A 16,309-nucleotide genomic window follows, 5' to 3' on the forward strand; every position below is an offset into this window, starting at 1 on the left:
TCCCGGATCAAGTTTTCGAGCCTTGCCTTGCCTTGCAGTTTAACCACGGACCCTGTTCCACGCTTCATGTTTTGCCTTGTTTCCAGTCACGGACCTAGTCAAGAATCAAGTTTATTTCCAGCCTTGCTGTCAAGCTTCATGGGACTTCTAAGACTCTGACATTTCCCCACACTATTGCTTGGCAAGAGTGTGTGTTTCGGTCAAGTGGATTAAAACTTTGAACTCTAATATCATTTATTGGACAATACATTTTTGGACTATATTTGACCTCTTTTGAAAGGTCTGTTTCTGAACTATATTCTTCACTTGTTTTTATTGCTTTTATACATTTCTTTAATAAAGATATTAGATAGAGACTGGCCTCCGTGTAAGGTTATTGGTGCCCAGCAGCCAGGGTTCTGACAATGGCACTCCATGTAGTCATGCCGGCCACATGACCTTGGAGGTGTCTATGGACAACACTGGCTCTTGGGCTTAGAAATGGAGATGAGCACCAACCCCCAGAGTCAGACATGACTGAACTTAACGTCAAGGGATACTTTTACCTTTACCTATATACACACACACACACACACATATGCAGGGACTATATATATATATATATATATATATATATATATATATACAGTATATATCACACACACACCAATTTAACAAAGTTTCAGCCACAAAAACAAAGTTTCTGAAGTAGAACAATGACTTTCACAGTAAAGACAACCCAATTTAACAGGAAATAAGACTTTCAAACCAGGAACAGATTTCTGAAATTATTAAAAAATGGTTTATTATAAAAGCTATGAAAATTCGCCAAAAATCAGAGGATAAGGGAAACATGAGCTATCAGTGTTAAATGTGTTCTACCACTGTACCAAGTTTGAAGAAGATCACTCAAAAAATGAGGGCGGGAGAGTCCTGTAAAATCTCCCCTCGTGCTGTTTTTTTTGGCCACTGCGCATGCGCGTCCGCCATTAACGAATTACTTTTGAAACTAACGAATTTTCGTTAATTTCGAATTTTTTGGGGGGCAAAATTCGGAAATGACATCAGAAACGAAACGCTACCCCCCCTACTTTTGAAACGAGTTTAGAATCAATTTTTTCATGGATCGCTCAAGCCTAGAGAGCAAATATATCCATACAATTTCTGAACAGAATCCCAATGAAAGATGAATATTTGAACACAGCTAACATTACTAGGAGCTAAATCTCTGAGGAGAAGAAGGTGAGCTGCATTTTGATTGTTTGCTTGTGTTATCTAGAGGCTTGTGTGGGGTTTTTTTTTTTTTGGCTGTGTTGTGCTCCCTGAGCCCATAGTCTAACGGGTCCCGGGGGGGGGGGGGGAGATCTGCTGAATCATTGACTTAGTTGTGTGGCCATAGTAGCTTTATCTTTGATGTTCAAGTATCAAGAAGAGAAAAATGCATTTTTGTGGGCATTTCTTGAGGAATTTAAGGAGGACATCTGGATAGTTGTCCTGTTGCTTATTCAAGATTATCTAGGTCCATTTCAATCTGGTTTCAGGCCTGCTAATGAATTAGAGACAGCTTTGGTCACCTTGGTGAATGACCTCCACAGAAAGCTAGTCAAGGGGAGTGTGTCCCTGTTGGTTTTCTCCTAGACATTTCAGGGGCTTTTGATACCATTGACCATGGTATGCTTTGGGTTATCTCACTGGGATGGGACTGGGAAGCACTGTCTTACAGTGGCTCCAGTCCTTCCTTAGAGGGCCATACCCAAAAGGTGGTGCTGGGGTATGCCTGTTTTACTGGCTGTTGACCCGTGAGGTTCCTCAGGGTTCCATTTCGTCCCCCATGCTGTTCTACATTAAACTGCTGGGAGAGATCATCCGAAGTTTTGGAGTACAGTGCCACCTATATGCAGATGCCACCTATATCCAACTCTACTACTCCTTTCCATCTAATGCCAAGGAAATTATCCTAACTCTAAACCAGTGCCTGTCATCAGTAATTAATTGGATGGAGGCAAACAAATTGAAACTTAATCCAGACAAGATAGAGGCACTCCTGGTCAGTTGAAAGGTAGACCAGGGAATAGGAATTCAGCCTGTGCTGGATCAGGTTACACTCACCCTGAAGACACAGGTTGGCGGTTTGGGGTCTTCCTGGACTCAACACTAAACCTGGAGGCCAGGCACCTGCAGTGGCCAGGATGGATTTTGCACAATTAAAACTTATGCATTAGTGGTGCCCATGCCTTGAGTAACCAGATCAGGCCATGGTGACACATGCCTTAGTTACATCCTATTTGGATTGCTGAAGAGTGCTTGGAAACTTCAGCTGGTCCAAAAACTGCAGCCAGGTTGCTAACTGGTGCTGGCTACAGGGAGCGGACAACCCCCCTGTTGCAGCAGCTCCACTGGCTACCAGTCTGTTTTCGGGCACAATTCAAAGTGCTGGTTATGACCTTTAAAGCCCTAGATGGATCAGGTCCAGGCTATTTGGCTGACCACATTCCCTTGTACAAATCTGCCCAGGTCCTGGGATCTTCAAGTGAGGTTCTCCTCTTGGTCCCACCTCCATTTAATTCTGTTTTAATGTTTGCATATTTGTATATTTTAAATTGTGTGCTAATGCTTTGATGTTAAGCCGCTTTGAGTCCCCTTCAGGAGAGATAAAGTGGGGTATAAAGAAGAAGAAGAAGAAGAAGAAGAAGAAGAAGAAGAAGAAGAAGAAGAAGAAGAAGAAGAAGGCTGGCGACAGTTTTGTTGCAACATCTATGCCATGTGTGTTTTCTGGAAAATGCTTTGCTGTGTTACACTGACAGCAAGTACAGCTTGTTTGTTCTGCTGAAGGAGAAGATGCATCAGTTAGGGGCTTGTTTCACACTTTGGCTTATTATTAGGAATAATGAAGCTTTTATTGGAAAAAGATGAGCGGTTCCTTTTGGAACATCAAATCAGCAATGCCTGTTGAAAAAGATGGCTTCTCTCTGTTGGTTCTAGTTCCATTTCAGTTTTGCTGGCAAGCTAAAAGACTACAGGCTAGATAGTATTAAAATAAAACGGATTTGTAATTAGTTAACAGGACCAGTGGTTCCTCTTCATACTGAAGTGAGAATAGAAGTTCTTCAGGATCAGTTCTGGGCCCATCTTAGATGGTAGAACAGAAAGCATGCTTATCAAATTTGCAGACCACCAGATTTTTGGGAAGTGGTAACTAATACAATTGAAGAGAGGATCAGAATTCAAAATGACGTTGACAGATTGGAAAACTAAGTCAAAACTAACAATCTGACTTTCAGCTGGGATAAATGTAAATACAACAGTTAGGTAGAAAAATAAGATGCACAACTATAGGATGGGTGACACCTGGCTTGAAAGCAATACATGTGAAAACCATCAAGGAGTCTTAGCAGTCCATAAATTGAACATGAGTCAACAGTGAGAAATGGTTGCTAAAAATTCAACATGCTTCTAGGCTGCATGAATAGGAGAATAATATCTAGATCAAGAGAAGGCATAGAACAATTCCATTTTATCAGACCTCACCTAAAATACTGTGTCCAGTTCTGGGCCCCACAGTTCAAGAAGAAAATTGACACACTGGAACGTATTCAGAAGAGGGCAACCAAAATGGTAAAAAAAACCTCCAAACAACTTAGGGAGCTTTGAGGGGCCGGGGGTAGCACAGAGGCTTAAACCACCAGCTACTGGAAATCTTTTTGACTGAAAGGTTTGCAGTTCAAGTCGTGGGTCGGGGTGAGCTCCGGCCATCAGCCCTAGCTTTCTATTTATCTAGCAGTTTAAAAACTACAATGTGAGTAGATAACTAGGTACCCCTTAGGCAAAGAGGTAGAAGGCGCCCCTGAAAAACATGCTGGCAAAATTTGATCAGGAAGGCATCCATGGATAACAGTCTCCTCGGCGTGGAAAATGGAACAACAGCACCTCCCGATGGCCAAGTCGAGCACATCCTCCAAATGCTGCAGATGGAAAGTGGGAAGCCTTGCCTCTCTCTATGTACTGTCTGTCTTTGTTATTTATTGTGTAATGGCATTGAGCATTTGCCATATATGTCTTCTGTAATCTGCTCTAAGTCCCCTCGGGGAGATAGAGTGGAATATAAATAAAGTATATTATTATTATTATTATTATTATTATTATTATTATTATTGACACAACGACGTTGTATGACACAGCAAACAAGATTTCGTTTCACAAAACCACAAGTCAAACACTTCCCAAGTGTCTAGGACTTATTATTATTATTATTATTATCATTATCATTATTATTCTGAATATGTTTAGCTTGCAAAAAGAAGAATAAGATGTAAAATGAGGGGTAACTGAGAGGTAGCAATCTTAAATATCTGAAAGAATGTTATGTAGAAGATGAAATAAGTTTGTTTTGTGTTGCTCTAGGGCCTAGAACATAAACCAGTGAGTTCAAATAGCAAGAAAAGTGATTCCACCTAAACATTAGGAAGAACTTTCTGTACATTGCCTTGGAAGCGTGATGGACTCTCCATATTTAAAAGTAATAAATAACAAGAATAGTAATACTTTATTTTTCTATCCGGCCTCCATCTCCCCGAAGGGACTTGGGGCAACTAACATGGGGCCAAGTCCAAAAACAGAAACAAGGTATGACAAATTAAAACAATATACATAACTAAATAAAAAGTATCAACACAGCAATCAAGTAAAATAAACAGCTTAAAACTGCTTTTTATTATCTTTTATTAAAGGTGATAAAAAGAAACTAGATGGGTATCTTTTTAGAGTGCTTTAGTTGTATATTCCTGCATGATAGGGGTCTGCTCTAGATGGCTCTTATGGTTCCTTCCAACTCTAAGATTCTATTACTGTAACTTCAGTAAAAACAATAATACCTTAAGTGTATACCAGCATATTCTAAGCAAAAAGCATTTGCTTCAGTAGATAAGCAAGATATTGGATAAAATTTGGGGAGAAGAAACTTCTCTTATCTGGTATTTCATCCCATATTAATCTATCCATGATCCAGTCATCTTTTCATCCTGCTTATCATACTGTGAAATAGTGCTGCAGCATAATGTATATTGCTCCCTGTTTTTAACTTTCTATATTTCATTTTTGCAGAAGCCAAATACCTGAAGCTCACTGGTGGGGAAGAAAACTTCTGCCAGATCACTTCTGTATTCTTCATAAGCTTCAGGGGTTTCTAAGGATACCATAGGAACATGCTATGTGTAGCTGCTGCATTGTCCTCACAGATCCGGCCATCCTTGGACCTTATGAATCTCTTTGAGAAAAAAAGGAAGGGGAGAGGAAGCTGAAAACAAGCCACAGAAAGAAAAATTCATCCAAAGTGCACAAAACTGAAAAATGTATGTTTATCTATTATAATATACCTATTTGTTAAAGATGTCTTCACAAAATCAATAGGCAAAATACATGAAATCATAGTATAAAAAGCACAATATTTCTGAAAAGTTAAAATAATTTGAATTAATTAAAAATGGGGCAGTAGTCCCGCTGTCTGAATGAGCAAATGATACACTTCAGGGTTTTCAGGGTTTTTATTATTTAAGACATTCTTTGAAACTCTTACAATTGGAGTGGCCTTCTGTTTAGGATTTTTGGTTTAGAAAAGACAGGAACTGTGTACCATTTCACGTTTGCCAGCTACATCAATTGCACATTGCAACCTTCTTTTCAAGCTATTCAAGGATTATCACCAACTGTGAAGGCTTTGCATGCAGTATTGACTCTGTTTCACTTGAAGCTTTTTGCATTTCTGAAAACTGAACTTTATTTCCCTGTACTTCTAGCTTTTTTGGGCGGGGGGGGGGGGGGGTGTTGCTTATAGTATTTCGGTTGTTACTGAAAACTTTTTGAGACTATCTCTAATTTAGCTTACTTTATAATAGATTCTACTTTGTTGCATACTTTATTCCAGTAGTAATGTGGTCGATACATTTGGGAGTAGGTTTTTTTTTTCTGATTCATTCAGTATAAACATAATCTCATTGCATTTTAATTATTGGCCCACATAGGAATATACGGTAGAGTCTCACTTATCCAACACTCGCTTATCCAACGTTCTGGATTATCCAATGCATTTTTGTAGTCAATGTTTTCAATACATCGTGATATTTTGGTGCATTACTGCATATTGAACTACTTTTTCTGTCAAATTTGTTGTATAACATGATGTTTTGGTGCTTAATTTGTAAAATCATAACCTAATTTGGTGTTTAATAGGCTTCTCCTTAATCTCTCCTTATTATCCAACATATTTGCTTATCCAACATTCTGCTGGCCCGTTTATGTTGGATAAGTGAGACTCTACTGTACATACAAGTGTATATATAGGTAATGCTGCTTGGAATTTAGTCCAAACATCCATATAGTTTTAGACATTTTTTATTTGATGCATGTGGTTGGATCCAAGTAGAAAATTTGAGTTCCAGGTGTGAAGAAAAGTAATCATAAGGAATGGAGCCCCATAGCAGAATTTAATACAATCTATAGTTTATGCGAGGAGCCCCCAGTGGCGCAGTGTGTTAAAGCACTGAGCTGAACTTGCAGATCGAAAGGTCACAGGTTCAAATCCGGGAAGTGGAGTGAGCGCCTACTATTAGCTCCAGCTTCTGCCAACCTAGCAGCTCGAAAACATGTAAATGTGCGAGGATCAGTAAGTACCACTCCAATGGGAAGATAACGGCGCTCCATGCAGTCATGCTGGCCACATGACCTTGGAGGTGTCTACGGACAATGCCGGCTCTTCGGCTTAGAAATGGAGATGAGCACCAACACCCAGAGTTGGACATGACTGGACTGAACATCAGGGGAAACCTTTACCTTATAGTTTATGCAATATAAGAGTAGTAAAAATGAATACTTATCTCACACAAAAGTGATGGAATGATTTATATTCTTGTTATCTGTTCACCAAATGATGAAAAAATACAAAGTTTAGGAGGGCTAATTCTTTCTTTCTTTTATTTATGTGCAACCTTCTGGAGTGGGACACAAGGCAACTTACAAAAGGAATCAATAAAAAGCCAACTGTAATTATTTTTAAGGCAAGCCAAGTCATCACATTAAAAGTAAATAAAATAGTTTAAAAGGCAACCAATAGTTCAAAGATGAACCACACACCACAATAGAAAGCCTACCTATGAACAATATACACATTACTGAAAATCTTATTAAACAAAAAAGACTATACCTACTGGCAAAAGAGATCACGGATGATTGTAGGTGTGTAATATAAAGGACAACATTCAGGTTTCAAAGCAGCTTGCAGCATTTAATTTTAAAAGGAGTTAAAAATCACAAAATGCAAATGTCAAAAAGAGATTGAACAGAACCCGCACTAAAACCAAATTAAAACATACACCATTAAACACACACTCATGCACACACTGGAATAATAATTAGAAAAATCCATCACATTGTTTATGTGGGACTGACTTTTTACAATCAATCATCAAATGCAAGTTGAAACAGAAAAGCCTTTACAGTACTTGTCTTCAAACTGAAAATAAGGAGGGTATCAGTCAAATCTTCCTGTGAGGCAAATTCCAGAACCTAGAGGCAACCCCTGAAAAGGTCCACTCCCATGTTCTCATGTTATGTATCTATGAAAGTGATGGGTCAGAAAGAACACGGACTTATAAAGGAGAATAAGATCCTTCATATAACCTGGATCTGAGCCATATAAGGCTTTGCAGATCAAAACCAGGACTGAATTATGTCTGGAGATGTATCAGCAGTCAGTGGAGCTATTATAAAAAAGGAAATTGATTGTTCCCTGTAGCCGGTCCTAGCCAGCAGTCTGGCTACAGATCTTTGGACCAGCTGAGTTTCTGAAAACCCTTCAAAAAGAGTCCCTTGTAGAATGTGGTACAGTAATCCATCCAGGGTGTAACTAAGGCTTGTGTCACTGTGGTCAAATCTGAAATTTTAAGAAACATGTACAGCTGGAGTTAACTACTCCTAGCCATCAGTGAAACCTGAGCTTCCATGCTCAGGCTTGAATCCAGAAACACATACAAGCTTTGGACTTGGATCGTCAGGGAGAGAGACTTATCACTGCATAAATTTAATCCCCATTTCATGATTTGCTTTTTGCCTAACCAGAAATACCACTGTCTTCTCTTGATTAAGTTTAAATTTGTTCATCCTCATCTAGTCCATTACTGATAATTGGTACTGGTTTGGGACTAAAGCAAATTGCTTGGCTTGTGTTGAAAATGAGTTTTAAAGTTGGATATCATGCATCAGACCCCAAAATCTGCTGCCACCTCTACAAAGAAATCTGAAGAAAATATAAATGAAAAAAAAACCTCACCCTACTATTTCAGTTCTAGATGCTGAAATACTTTTTGTTTTAAACCAACCTTAAAGTGGTGTCAAGGCTCAAGTAAAACAAACCTATCCTATCCTAGTGTTTCTGCAATTCATTTTTCAATGGACGATTACATGTCTCTTTTAAATTCCAGCACTGGTTCATTGAGCCCTTGCACAGTCTTCACAATAAATAAATACTTTATTTGTTTGCATGTGAAGTAACAGATGTCACATTATTCCACATAATATGGATAACTATTTATATTAGACATGTGAATGTGACTGCTTTCCAAAAAAAACCACTACCAAGGGCAGCTCTGTTGTCTGGCATATTTGCAATGCTTAGGCAAACAAAATGTGGGTGTTCTCCTATACAAACATATCTGAGACCAAGTATCATTCAACCCAGTAAGGCTTGCTTAGAGAAGACACATTAGAATGGGAAAACTGCCTGGTGGATTCTGGAAGTTGTAGTTCAAAACATTAAATTCTGATTGTACACCTTGACTTTGCCTATACACAATGTGATGCAGAGTATCCCAAAAATCCTGTCTACTGATAGCAGATGACATGCTCAACAAGTGTACCAATGTAATGGTGATGTTCCAGTATTAATTATAACTGTTCAGTTCCTTTAATAGTTATAAGTAGTGTGATCTTATTAAATGCCTAAGGAAAAATAACACATAGTTCATATTGTGCCTTGTGTTGTTTTCTTGTGTTCTCCTGTGATGCAACAGTGAAGTGGATGGGAGTTGATTGTGTTCTGAAATAATTGCTTTTAGCATTCAGGGATTTTTAATACCTAAAATCATTTCATAAAATAATAGAATTGAAAGGTCCCTATGGACCATCAAGTCCAACCCCTTGCTCAATTTAGCGAGAACATCCTTAGTAAGTAGGTAGCTGTCCATTCTCTTTTTGAAGACATCGGGAGAAGGAGACCCCATCACCTCTCTAAGAAATTGGTTCAATTGCCAAATTGCTTTTGCAGCCAAAATGTTCCTCCTAATGTTCAATGAAAATCTACCCTCTTGTAATTTAAAACTATTAAATCTAGTTCTACCCTCTGATGCCATTGAAAACAAATCTGCACCCTCTGCTTTGTGGCAGCCCTTAAGGCAGTGGTTTTTCAACCTGTGGGTCCCCAGATGTTTTGGCCTTCAACTCCCAGAAATCACAACATCTGGTAAACTGGCTGGGATTTCTGGGAGTTGTAAGCCAAAACACCTGGGAACCCACATGTTGAGAACCACTGCCTTAAGGTATTAAAAGAGTGTGATAATGTCTCTCAACAATATCATATTTACTGAGTTAAATATGCCCAGCTCCTTAAATCTTACCTTAGATGTTTTGTTCTCCACACTTCGTAGCATTCTTGCTCTTTTCTGAACCTGCTCCAGGTTGTCTATATCTGTCTTAAAATGAGGCACCAAAAGCTGAATGCAGTACTCCAGATAAGCCCTGAAGAGAGCAGAATATGGTGGAACAAAGATCCTTTGAAAGGCAACATTATAATTATCTTTGAGAGACCAATACTGAAATTACTTTTAAAAATTCTTACTTTAACAAAAACTACTTTTTGTGTTATAACTGTAACCCAACTATAACTGCAATGCAATACTTTTCAAAAACAATGGCCCAAATCTCAAATATTCTGAATGAAATTTCATTTCATTACACGATAACTTAGTGCTCTACTTTTTCTTTCAGCATTTCCCATTTTGCTGTTATTTGCTATCAAGACAACTCCAACCCTATGAATAGTGACCACAATGTAATCCAATTACCCTGGTCATTAGCTGCCCAACGGAAGTCTTAGCTTTCCTTCTTTTCCTACTACCTTTACCAAGCATGGTGGTTTTTTCCAGTCACATCAACAAATAATATCCCAGGCTAAAACTGATAGCTGCTCTTAAACTGTTCCTGCATTCTGAAATGTTCCTCCTCACACAGTCTCCAGCACTGCAATTTTTCTTTCTCATGACTCATGGATCATGAGTTATAAAATGTATGCTCTGCAGAATTATGCTGGGAAATGTATCTAATAGTGTTCACTCTCTGTGAAGATTTATGAGTATGCTCAGAGCCCGCATTGCTGGCTCTGGGGACTGTGCAATTTCCAAAGTTCTAGCTCACAATGGAGAACTGATACACACATACAAATCTTCATTGCAAAAAATAAGAAACATGGGCCAAGTCCATGACTTTGCAAATTGTCTGGCTTGTTCTTCCTTCAAATTATTTGGAGACACAGCTGATGAGAGGATTGGAGAGAGGAGAAGAGGGCTCTTGGTTTGGATCTATATGAACTTTGGAGAAGCCTTAGAAAATCTTGTTTGCCCAATCAAAACAGAAGCTTACCAAACATTCAAACCTGATAGATTGAGTTTTTTTCTAATTCATTAATGTTAAATCTAAACTTAATTTGGTAATGTTATTAATATTAATTATGCCATCCTAGCAAAACATTAACTTATTTATTTACAAATCAATAAAAATAGCAAAGAAGACAAAAATTATAAAAACTGAAACATTACATATTTTCAAATAGCAGAATAACATAAAGCAATCATCATTTGTCAACCATTTATTAATGTCATTGTTGTTCAGTGTCAGCTAGCCATTTTAATGGGCATCTTTTAAAATTGATAATGGAAGCTTTAACAAATTTGTAATAGCAATTATTCACTTCAGTTTTCTGACAAATATGACACCAGTGAATCACTTGGCTTTTTAATTCAGTTTAACACCATTTTAACTGCCACAGCTCAATGCTATGGAGATATGAGAGTTGTAGTTCTCAAATGGCTTCTCTGCCAGAGTGATATCAAACTGCAATAATTCTACAGTGTAAATGCATCCTTGGTTTTAGCGTCTCCTGCCTTGTACCTAGAGCTGAAAACTAACTGCCCATAGCTAGTCAAGGCATTATGGGCTGGCTCATATAGCTCATCCCAAGAAATAGGTGTCATGTGAAAGTCTCTGTGTCTTACTACATTCTACCAAAAGTAAAGACTTAAAAATAATTTCATACCAAAGATAATAAAATCATGAATGATTGCCATAGTTATAAGCAGCCTGTCTCCATATTGTGGACATCTATGTAGAGAAAAAGCTTCAGCTGATACAAGTATGTATTGAGAATTTGTTATACCCTAAAATGGGTTCTGCTTGCTGCCAATATACTACTCTGATGGTTGAAACATATGTCATAGTAATAGAGTTAGGAAGCCCATATTTTCTAATATAGAGGTTTTAGATTTCATTTCAACTGCATAGCAATAATTCCCTAGTATATATCTTCTGTAATGAGAATTTATGACAAGTTCTTCACAATATACCCAGATAACTGATGGCAATTTCAGTAATTAGGATGGATGACAAAACCTTGCCCTTCACTTCAAAACATTTATATTTAAAGAAGGTATCAATAACAGAGCACAGGGGGATAATTACAGTTCTTGATGCTTACTAAAGTGTCAAAAATTGCTGATGTAACATTAATGATCTTCGTGTGTACATATTAAATTGTTCAATTGATGTATTGGGTGCTGATGCAATCTCTGTTTTCACTGCTGTTAGTCTTATCAACAAATATGCAAATGTAAAGTATGGCATGTCATACAGAAAAAACAAATTGCATTACATGGAATTTATATAAGTCCTAAATGAAACTGTACTCCGTTATGGTACCTGGATTACTCTCTACTCCTGCATAGGTTAAGTTCTGGTTAAAGCAAAGGAAGGAAGGAAAACATAAAAGGGAGAAGTGTGGCAGTCAAATGCAGATTTAACTTTCTATTGGGTGCCAAGCCAAACAATGGTAGAGCCAACAAGGCATATGGGTAAAAAAATGACAGCATCAAAATCCAATCACATACAAGTCCAAAAAGGTCATGCAATTAATGTTTCAATCATTATCTAGTTTAGTACAGCATCTATCTATGAACTACTTTCACAATAAATCTGCAGCTCACTAGTTAGTGTTTGAAGTACTAGTGCTCTGGCCAACAGAAACTCATACAAGGCAAATGCAATAGAATGTTTCACATTTATATCTGCTGTAACCTCTTTCCAGAAAATTATCATCTGACAATCTCTATAGAAAAGTAGAATATTAGTTCCCTGGTCTTTATTTCTCCAAAATATTTCTGAATCCATGTGTGCCTTACCCTTTAGTTTATTGTAAGCACATGAATTTCATAGGGTTTTCTTAGGTAAGGAATACTTAGGTAGTTTATCAATCTCCTCCTCTGAAATATACCTGTGATGGCATGCCGGGAGGAAAAAAGAAAACTATGTGTCTGGCTACCCGATGGCTATCGGTATACCCTCTGATGTTCTTAAAATAAAGACTCTTGAGACTGGATAAAGTTAACCAAAAAAGTTTACTGAGACAAAGGCAAAGTTTACTTTAGTCAGGATTCTTGAAAGGCGAATCAAAATAATATATTACAGAGACGAGGTTTGTTGATTGAATTTAGTTACACTGGAAAGAAACACTTGACTATATTTGTATAGTATGAGGTATAATACTTGAATATAATTGTGGTAAGTCACTTGGTTATTAATACAATACAGAATCAAGATGGCAAAGTACAAAACTATAATGGAGTACACTATGTTATAATGGTTATGAGGTAATATACTCCAAACTAAAACGATATACTATTTTGATGGAAAATGCAGGCTATAGTGGCAAATGCCTGGCTATATTGTCTATAAAGTGAAGTAACTGGCTATAATGGTAAGGTGCAAATTATAATAACTATAAGGTATGTACTAGGCTATTGAGGTAAGATATAAACTATAATGGTAAAATACTCTAATATATACAGTAGAGTCTCACTTATCCAAGCTAAACTGGCTGGCAGAATCTTGGATAAGCGAATATCTTGGATAATAAGGAGGGATTAAGGAAAAGCCTATTAAACATCAAATTAGGTTATGATTTTACAAATTAAGCACCAAAACATCATGTTATACAACAAATTTGACAGAAAAGGCAGTTCAATACACAGTCATGTTATGTTGTAATTACTGTATTTACGAATTTAGCACCAAAATATCACGATATATTGAAAACATTGACTACAAAAATGGCTTGGATTATCCAGAAGCTTGGATAAGCGAGGCTTGGATAAGCGAGACTCTACTGTAGTAAAATAATCTAAGCTATGTTGGTAAAGTACATGCTATTGGTGATAAAGTTTTGGACTATAATGGCTATATGATATAGTACACTAAGCTTTATAAACTATACGGTAAAGTACTTGCCTATGTGGTATGTACTAGGCTGTGCTGGTAGTAAGTGCAAGCTATAATGACTATATGGCATAGTACCTGCTATAGAATACCTGTTTGGATTGCCAGACCAAGGAACCCAGACAATTTCTGGCTTTCTTCTTTGAAACTCTGATACAGAATGCCAAAAGGGAGAGAAAAACCTCTCAGTTAAGCTCTGAGGCAGCAGGGCTAAACCCACTCGCCCAAGTCTCTAGGGGGGGTTTTAGGCTCCACTCCTAAAACTAAGTGCAAATGGAAGAGTCCACACCAAAGGGAGAATTAACCAGGAAATGAACAGAGGAGGGGAAAAGCTAGGCAAGACATTACAATACCATACACCCTAGTTTTCATTGGTGGTCTTCATTCAAATGCTAACAAGGGCTGCTACTACTTATCTTCCTAGATCAGACAGGATTTAATCCCTTTAGAGTATTTAGGTCCTAAATATACAAATGTAGGGCTGATGTTATAATTTTTACAGAGATCCAACAGATGAATACAACTGTGGTGCATGGAGAGTACTGGACTGGAACATGGAATGTCCACACTTGGGCACTCTATAGTAGGCTTGTCCGATCGATGGAAAAAATATTTCAATTCTCGTTTCTAAAGTAGGTGGTGCCAGCGCTTCGATATAGAAAGTATTTCCGAATTTTTCACCCAAAAATTTCGGATATTTCCGAAAATTCGTAATGATTCTAAATGTTTCTAAAATGGCGGACACGCATGCGCAATCACCAAAAAAAAAAAAAAGGAAACCGGGGGGGACTTTTACAGGGCTCTCCCACCCTCATTTCTTGAGCTATCCTCATCAAATTTGGTACAGTGGGAGATCACATTCAACACTCTTTGCTCAACAAATTGCAGAACGTTTCCTGTCTCCAGGGCCAGCCGGAGATAATTTTAAATATTAAGCGGGGGTGGGGAAAAGCACCCCCCCCCCCGCCGGGGCCGCGGGAGGCATGGCCATGTGCCGTGGGAGGCACATGGCCACGCCTTCTGTGGTGCCGGTGGGCTCCGCCTCCCGCACCCTGGCCCCGCCTCCCTTGCTGCTCGCCCTGACCCCGCCTCTCATGCAGCGTCTGGCCTTTTCCAGCTGGCCAGACTGCAGCGGAGGTCCTTCCTGTTCAACAGGGACCTCCGCTGCAGTCTGGCCAGCTGGGAAAGGCCAGACGGGTGAAGGTGAGTAGCGGTACTCGCCCTGACCCCGCCTCCCATGCTGCGTGAGAGGCGGGGCCAGAGCACGCTGGGCGGGAGGCGGGGCACTGCCCAACGGTGCCCCGCCTCCCACCCAACGTGCCCTTGCCTGGCTGGCCTTGCCCAGCCGGCTGCTGGCCGGGCAAGGCCAGCCAGGCCACAAGGCCAGCCAGGCCAGGGCGCACTAGGCAGGAGGCGGGGCACTGTCAGGGTGGTGCCCCACCTCCCGCCCAGCGTGCCCTGGCCCCGCCTCCCACGCCCAGTGTGCCCTGGCCTGGCTGGCCTTGCCCAGCCGGCAGCAGCCATGTGGAGCTCGCTCGTCGCCGAACAGGCCTTCCTGTTCACCGGCAAACGAGCCCATGGTCCCTGCTGGGGCGGGGGAAGCCTGACGGCGCCCCCCGGGGACCTGTGCCTGAGGCGGCCGCCTCACGTGGCCTCCATGGTGGGGCCGGCCCTGCCTGTCTCCTATGATTTTTGGCGAATTTTCATAACTTTTTATAATACACTATTTTTCAATATTTGAAGAAACCTGTTCTGGTTTGAAAGTCTTATTTCCTGTTCAATTAGGTTCTTATCACTGTAAAAGTCCCTCTTCTACTTGTGTAGACTTTGGATTAGAAACGCAGCACACGCCAAGCAATGCCTTGGCAGGAGTGCCACTGTCCTTTGAAAACTATAAATTGCCTTTGAACCTTTTGATTAATGGTGCCACTGGCTGACCTTGTGATTGCAAAAATGAAACTCTGGCCAAGGACTTAAGATTAGAAACGCAGCACACGCCAAGCAATGCCTTGACAGGATTGGCAATGTCCTTTGGAAACTATAAATTGCCTTGGACCTTATTGATTGATGGTGCCCCTGGCTGACCTTGTGATGGCAAAAATAAAACTCAGCCCAAGGCTTGGGATTAGAAACGGAGCATGAGGGAAGCAATGCCTTGGCAAGAGTGCCATGTCCTTTGGAAACTATAAATTGCTGTGGACCCTCTATTGAATCAAATCAATGTCTGACTTTGTGATTGCAAATATAAAACTCAGCCCAAGACTTGGGATTACAAATGGAGCGAGAGGAAAGCAATGCCTTGGCGGGTGCGCCACATCCTTTGGAAACTATTACTTGCAGTGTACCCTTTATGGATTCAAATCAATGTGTGACTTTGTGATTGCAGCAAAAACACTCAGCCCGGAGGCTTGGGATTACAAACGGAGCAAGAGGAAAGCAATTCCTTGGGGGGTGCGCCACATCCTTTGGAAACTATTACTTGCAGTGGACCCTTTATGGATTCAAATGAATGGCTGATCTTGTGATTGCTGAAATCAAACAGAGGCAGAGGTCTTTGGACTAGAAACGGAGCGGACGCCAAGCAATGCCTTGGCAGGAATGCAAACGTCCTTTGGAAACTATAAATTTCCTTGGACCCTTTATGGATTCAAATCAATGGCTGATCTTGTGACTGCTGAAATCAAACAGAGGCAGAGGTCTTTGGACTAGAAATGGAGCGGACGCCAAGCAATGCCTTGGCAGG

Source organism: Anolis carolinensis, chromosome 5 (assembly GCF_035594765.1).
Source record: "Anolis carolinensis isolate JA03-04 chromosome 5, rAnoCar3.1.pri, whole genome shotgun sequence".
NCBI lineage: Eukaryota > Metazoa > Chordata > Lepidosauria > Squamata > Dactyloidae > Anolis > Anolis carolinensis.